Consider the following 8,180-nt stretch of genomic DNA (forward strand, 5'->3'; position numbering starts at 1 on the left):
ATGCGTCTGTTGAATAAATAAATATAAGAAGTAATTGGTAAGGAATCAGAGATGAAAAATTTTGTGAACAAAACACAGATGACTGGACTAGACACCCAAACATTGACAATAACAATAAGAAAAATAGCAGTATGGCCATCCGATCTTATCATGAATCATATGGAGTGCTTCTTGTTAGATGTTATGATAAAACATCGGGACTCAAAAATTATATAGTACAGTGAATGGGCTGGCCATCTGTCATATGTTGACATTGCCATAAGTCACGTATTTTGTAAGGTGAAGCCCAGCTGTAGAAGTAATGTGCAGGTATGTTTAGTAGATTAGAAGGAAAGGTATGGAGGACAATTAGACATTTTTGTGAACAGTGCGAATGAACCCTAATTATTGAAGGATGTAAACTCTGTGGTGGGGCTGGATGCTAAATGCTCTAGCAGATTCTCCACAACTCATTGTGGAGTTTGCAGTTCATGGTGAACCCCAGAGATGCCTCCTGTGACTGGGAAATAGAGAAGATTTTTGACCCACCCCACCCAGGAGCAAGAGTAAAAACTTGAAAAACACTGATGTGTACAAATTTAGCGTCAAATTGTGGTTGTAGCCTCATCTGAGCCAAGTGTGCCCTCAGCAGAGAGGTACATGGTCACATGATCCTGGATGGGACATCAGTCCACCACAGTGGTGAAATTATTTAATGAATAAAAATTTACAGATTTTATCACACACTGTTACATTATTTAAAGCACCTCACGTAACCCACTGAATCAACATTATGAGTTTTTGCTTTTTTTTTTGATAACCTGCGCTATGAACAAACATTGGGCATCACAAGTGACTAAAAAAACCATGAAAACAGAATAGCATTAAATTATAAAACATTAATTGCATGCTTCCTATCCTGTTGTTTCCTGTTGTGTTTTTTTATCTTTATTGTTAACCGTATCAATATGCCATTAAAGCTGAATTCCAGGACACTTTTCCTGCTCGACTGATACAGAGAGTGAGATGAAAAAGTATTTCAGAATGTTCTCTATTTTTGCAGCTTTTTGACATGAAAAATAAGAGGCCAGGAGAGAAAGTGACACCAGTATTGTTTCTCTGTCATTTCCCTGGTGGGGTAGATGATGGGGGAGAATGGGCAGAGGCGGTCCCATATTTGAATCCACAGCCCTAGAAATTTGAGGCAACCGCCCCAGCACACCATATCACTCCCTCATTCAGAATCTGCAGCCATGGGGGTCTTTGGGGGCCTGAACCCAGAGGTACTCTAAGGGCCAATACGAGCTAAAAAGGTGGGCCACACCTCTCCACAAACTGCAGCACAGTTCCTTCCTCCAGCTGCCATAGTTTACCTTGTTTTTAGCACTACACAGGATTAAGTACTCTACTTACAGGTACAACAGAATGCTTCCTTCAGAGGTGTAAACCTACAGCCAGCAGAATTTCAGTTTCCAGAATCCATGTCGACACAGTTTTAGGGCTTGAAAATTTCACCTCATATGCCTTGAGTATCAGTGTAACAGTGTAAACACATTACTCTATCGCATGGAAGGTTGCAAGATATGAAAGGTATAACATTTTCTTTCTTGCTGCAGACACCAAGCTACTTGTTACCGAAAGAGATTTAACCATCACACCCCCGCTGCCTATAAAGAGTTAAGCAAATTGATTTGAAATGAGTCAGATGTAAACGATTGCTGTTACAAAGGTGTATGTTGTATGACTCCACAATACTTTAGAGCATTTTATCTGCTTCTACATGTCCTCATTTATCTGACGCTTTTCTCCAAAGCAACTTAACATGATCAGCTGCTTACAGTTATTAATCCATTCATACAGCTGGGTCATTTTAGGGTTAGTACTTTACTCAGCGGTACTACAGCTGTAGGGAGGCTCTAAGCACTACACTATACTGTATATAATAGATACACCACTGAATGTATGAACTATTTTGATGTGTTGTGTAAATGTAGATGTAGTACAGATTAAAGTTGTCTGTAAATGTATTACAGTCTGAAATGTTACATAATGTGGACTTGAGCAGAACATTGCCTCGCTTTAATCTTTCTGGTTCCCCTATTCTACATGTCAAAACAGTTGTACTTTGCAGTTGGGTTTTCGTAGTGTGTGTGTGTTGAAAGGGGGGTGGGCACTTGAGAGAACGAAATGTAAGAAAACTAAATATATTACAGCACCTGCCTGTCTTGGATGAGCCGGCCGTGCACAACTACACCCAGTCAGACACTTATCTTCCCCCGGGGTGGGTAACTGGTGCATCGCACACACTTGTCACACAGCTCAGAGCCTTTTCGCGGGAGCTATAGCCATGCCGTGCACACTGCTGACTTCCGGCCTGTTGCAAGCGCCCTCTCTGTGCTCTGCGGCAGCGTGAGCGCCGGAAAGGGGCTAGGGGGTGGGGGGGGGGGATTTGACAGGCTACAAGAGTTCTTGCTTTTTAACAATAATTCTGGCATACTAGTGTGTGTGTGTGGAGGGGGGTGCAGGGGCACGGCTGCTATCGCTAACAGTTGGGAGTCGCTGGCTGTAGCCATGTAGAGCAATTTCCACAGCGATGCAGCTCGATGTTGAACTGAAGTGCAAAGGCAGGATGCCTAAGGTACAACCACAGGGCTCCCCTGCTGCTCGAATCTGCAACTCTTTGATTCCTTAACCACGCTGCACCTGCTTCTTCAAGTGTGCTGGAAATGTTTTTGTGCGTCTTTAACCCTCTGGCAGTGTCATAGTATGTTTTGTAATAATGCCAATGATATAACTTTGTCTTTCTCCAAGACAGCTTCCAGTGTTAGGTTTGTATACTGAGATACTGTACTTAAAATGATTCACCCATTTATACAACTGAATCATTTTCACTGTCAGTTCAGTTCAGGGTGAGGACCTTGCTTAAGGGTACTACAGCAGGAGTGGGGATGCAAGCTCAAGACCTTCTGATTTAGCAAATGCTCTTACCTCTATGCCCTCCACTGCTGCAGCTAAAGTACAGCCTCAATTCCTGTTGGATTTATAATTGTTTTAATTTCTCCTATGGGGACAGGGGCAGCTGGGCCTCTCTGCTCTCCCTACTGTCACCGCAACCCTATTAGGACAAGCGGGATAGAAAATGGATGGATGAATAGATGAATGGATGGATGGATGGATGGATGGATTTCTCCACAAAGTTCTTGTTGACCCCAGAACACCATCAGTGCCTTGACTGCAATCAGCGATCACAGTACTGGGTGTGTTGGGTTTAGGGAGGGACGAGGCATGAGGTAGACTTATTAAAAATAGAAACAAAGAAACATGATAAACCACAAAATAAGAGCAGTGCAATGAACGCACAGCTACACCTGACCCTATTCCTCAGTCATGTATGGGCCAAGATCCAGAAAGTTGACATGGCTGTGCTCGTGTCTGCAACATATGACAGATCATTACTGATACCGTAAACACTACTGTATACACCATAATGTACCGATACACCATCAAGATGACCATGAAGTGTAACCTCTAGTATTTTTAGGTTGTATGAGTATTAAATTGTCAAGTGCTTTTTTTGCACTACATTTTTGTTGTTAATTTAATTTGGACTTTAGACACTCTGTCTATATTCAAAAAGGGTCTGAAAACTCACCTTTTCCAGATCTACTTTGCCCAAGATCTCTCCAGCTCATTTACAGTGTAGCTGTTCACGCATCGTAACTCCATAAGCATCCCCAGATACCACCTTTATTCAGTCACTACTCTGGCATTGTACTTGCTTATTTGTGTATCTTATAATGTAAAAAAAAAAAAAAAAAAACATTGATGGGAGGGTATCTGGATTTGTATATCCTGTGTTTTATGCACCTACTCGAACGATTAACCTCGGTGCAGAAAGTGGTAGGTAACAAGCTAGGTTTGCTTGAGACTTTCATGTCTGCAGCTATGTCTCCTTCTCTTAATGAAATGCATACACTCTACTTTTGCTGAGATGTACGTCGCTTTTGACAAAAGTGTCTGCTCAATGAATAAATGTAAATGTAAAATGTAGAAGCAGAGATCTCACATCATGCAAAGTCAAAATTGCCAGCCTCATCACAATAACTGATGCATCAGCTCAGAACCCATAAGAAATGGCACAGTTACAGATAACAGACCTTAAATTGTTTGCATGTTAAACGTTTGAAACGGTTCAGTACGTATGTGTGTCTTGATTTTTAAAATGCTGGAAACCTGCGAATGTATTCAAACAGCTGTTCAGCTGGAGATGAGGCTTAGAGGGTGTCGGAGATGTACTCTCACCATCCTCTGGAACTCGACGCTCTGTCATTTGCCTGAGATCACCTGGCCAGCTTTCGCTGTTGTCCTGACTGTCAAACACAATAGTACAGAAAAGAGGCCCCATGTCCTCATAGCTCTTTTGCAGCAGGTCCCAGAGAAGTAGGACACTTGTGTGTTGCTTTGCTTTACTCTTCTGTCCAGTTCCTCCCCAGACAGGTCAGGCATATTTTGGTTTCACCTCCTGCTTTAGTACTTTTGGTCATAGCATCTGTTTCCCCAGTAAAAATGAGCCAGCTGGGGTAATACACTGGTGAAAGCCTCTGCTTTAGAACTTGGAGGTTCTAGGCTCAAATCCCACTCCCATTTTAGTACCTTACACAACGTTCTGGCTCCAGTGTGATGGCGTGAGCTCCTTCTCTCCCTCAAAACTGTTGAATCCCTATCAACATACAAAGAGGGTCTCAAAACACATCTCTTTCAGACACCCTTCTCTCCTCATCTGCTACCTACTCAATGAATGTGCTTTACATTATCTCGTATTAAAAATGTATATGCAGCTACTTGTGCAATGAATGGAGTGTGGAGTGTACTGATGCAGTGCAGTATTTTCAAATAACACTCCATCTTTCCCTCTTAGTCGGTTGTGGAAATGCACTTCTGTTTACTCAGCTGAACTTTGCTTTGGGGAAAAAAAGCATCTGCTAAATGAATAAATATAACATGTACAATTCGGAACTGCTCCAGTAAAAATTGTCCCGCTGTATAAATGGGCATATCATTGCAAGTTGCTGTGAAGAAGAAGCACCAGCACAATGAATAAGCAAGCAAATAATGAAATAGTGTACATGGCAATATTTTTGGTAACCTTTACATATATTTGTGAACTGGGTCCTTCGTGTTTTTCCATTTAGTCTATAAAGTGACATTTAGCGCTTTGGTGACCTGTCTGCAGTTGTGTGTGTGTGTGTGTGTGTGTGTGTGTGTGTGTATGTGTGCACGCGCTGAACAGCCCAGCGGAAGCTGCACAAAGTCTCTGCTGTTCACTTGACGTGTCTGATAAATCGTACATCGAACTTTAGTGGATAACATATCTTTTGCGGCCGGAGTAGAAGTACCTATTTGATCTGGGCAACACCTGATGAAAATTATAGGTGTGTACTGTACTGACTTTCCAAGTCGAAGAGGCAAAACTGACTAAAATGACTGATTGCGCTGATGAATGTCTGCAATTCCATAATTTAGGTTCACCCACAAATTTGGTTCCCTCTAAAAAAAAAAAAAAACATTTGCATTTTGTTTTTTTCCATTTCTCCTTTCAGCTCTCAGAATTAAATATAATTTCCAGAAAAGTATTCTTTTCCATAATGCAATGCTCTCTCTGTTAGGGTTATAACGGAAGCTTTTGATGCAGAATCCTGACGTGTGATGCCCTCAAAACCTACTTAGCATCCAGCCCATGAGCTAAGAAAGATCATCGCTTTTAGAGAAATGAACATTTCCACATTCACAGGACTTATTTGCTGAAGGGTGGCAATATATTTTAAGCACTGAGAACCCTCCCAGATCTGATATGTACTGTCTTTGTGCCATGTTTGACTCCAAAGGGTATTGAAATTACATTGTCGACCCAAACACATCAGTGTTCATGCTGAATCTCTTCAAAGAGTTACAGCACCCTAAGACATCACACACACACACACACACACACACACACATACATACAGGCTGAAACCGCTTGTCCAGAGCGGGGTCGCGGGGACCAGGAGCCTAACCCGGCAACACAGGGCGCAAGGCTGTAGGGGGAGGGGACACACTCAGGACAGGTCAAAGACATCTTCTACACCAAATCTGCAATTAACAAACTTGTGGATCCATCTGGTCTGAGAAATTCTGTCCTTGAATGAAAAATGCTGAAAAACGCTGTGACAGGTTCTCACAATAATTTCCTTTAGGTATTTCTGTTCATCAGATTGTGCTCTGCTGTGGTGCTAGTCAGATTCCAAGCAATCCAGTGATAGCCTCTTCTTTAACGCAAGACAGCATTGAACTGACTCACTTTGCCCATGATCTCAAGTTCATGCAAGGTGTAAGTGTTCATGCACTATAACTTTAAAATCATGCCTGGATAAACCTTCACATAGCTACTCCTGTAATGTAAATGTTTGTATAGCTCAAAAAAATTACTAGGAAGGTGATTTGGAATCAGTGGGGGCATAGTGGTGCAGTGGGCTTGGCTGAGTCCTGCTCTCTGGTGGATCTGAGGTTCGAGTCCCACTTGGGGTGCCTTGTGATGGACTGGCATCCCGTCCTGGGTGTGTCCCCTCCCCCTCTGGCCTTGTGCCCTGTGTTGCTAGATTAGGCTCCGACTCGCTGAGACCCCACTTGGGACAAGTGATTTCGGCGTGTGTGTGATTTGGAATTGTTGATATTCTGATAAAGTTTTATGCAGGCATTCGTGTGATGACCATTGGTTCATATAATGGCAAGAAAACTGCACTTAATCACGCATTTGCATCTGTGTCTCGCTTCCTGCTAATATACACATTGTATTTTCTATGAGATGTATGTTGCTTTGGAAAAAAGCATCTGCTAAATGAATACACGTAAATTATGCAGATACAGTCCTCATTACCATTGACAGTCTGTTTGCAACAGGCCTTCATATTGCCATCTACTGGGCATGTGCTAAAGTGCTTATGAATGAGAGCCTCACAAATACTATTTATATACAATATAAATACAGTATATATTTACCTGATACTTTTGTACAAAGAAACTTACAGTGTTAAGCTACTTATGGTTATTTATCCATTTATACAGCTGGGTAGATTTGCCTGAACAATTTAAGGTAAGTACCTTCCTCAAGGGTACTACAGGTGGAGGTAGAATTCAAATCCATGATTTTTGGGCCCAAAGACAGCAGTTCTATCCAGTATGCTACTACACTACAAGCTGCCCTTATAGTTTATCCTCACATTTTTAACAGGACATTTCTAAACAAACTATACATTTGTCACGTCCCCGGGTACGAACTAGGCAGCTGCACCTGCATCCACTCAGGAAGGCTGGGCATAAAAGGGCTTCTCGTCCACACTCGGGCACGGATTCTTGCAATCGCCTCGTGCTTTGCAGTCTCAGTGTTCTTGCCATTAGTGCCTTGCCTGTTTCCTGTTCCTGACCTTTGACCACGACTTGGATTACCCCGTTTATGACGTTCGCGCCTCTCAGACCTTCGCCTGTCCCCGACCTTGATTTCGCCTTGTTCCTGGAACCTGGTTGCTTGAATAAAACTCACCCGCACTTCGGTCCTCCACTTACCTGTCTCCAGTGTTCGTCCCTGACAAATTAAACACTTCAATACCGCTTCTAACCAACACAAGATTTTTGTAATGTGAACATTGGGCATCATTTTGCACAGCTACCACCCTGCACTTAAAAGTGCATGGTAGATTTGAATCCCACCTTCTGCTCTAGGACCCTAGATCAGCTGTAGAAATCATTCTAAAGTGCTTTAGAGAAAATCAGATAAAAAAATAAATGTAAGTTTAGTTACGCAGACATTAGCGTATAACTGTTTCAAACCCCACCATAAACTAATTCAATTAATTTTTATACAGCACTCCTCACTCTGACACAGAGCACTGAACAAAGGAGCAGAGACACAATACAAATAAAAGGCTGGCTATATACTAAAAAATGAGTGGCATTGCAGCACAGCGAGTAGTGCTGCTGTCTCACAGTGCCTGGGTGATGCAAGATTGCATGGGTTCAATCCCCACTCAGTCTGTGTGGACCTTGCATTTTCTCCCCATGTCTGAGTGGGTTTTCTCCCACATTCCAAAGACATGCTGTTTAGGGTGCCCCATATTGTGTGACCCAGAGGGTGTGTGTACCACTGATGTATAGATGAATCGCCCATT

The sequence above is a fragment of the Scleropages formosus genome, chromosome 20, assembly GCF_900964775.1.
Source record: "Scleropages formosus chromosome 20, fSclFor1.1, whole genome shotgun sequence".
In the NCBI taxonomy this organism is placed as follows: domain Eukaryota; kingdom Metazoa; phylum Chordata; class Actinopteri; order Osteoglossiformes; family Osteoglossidae; genus Scleropages; species Scleropages formosus.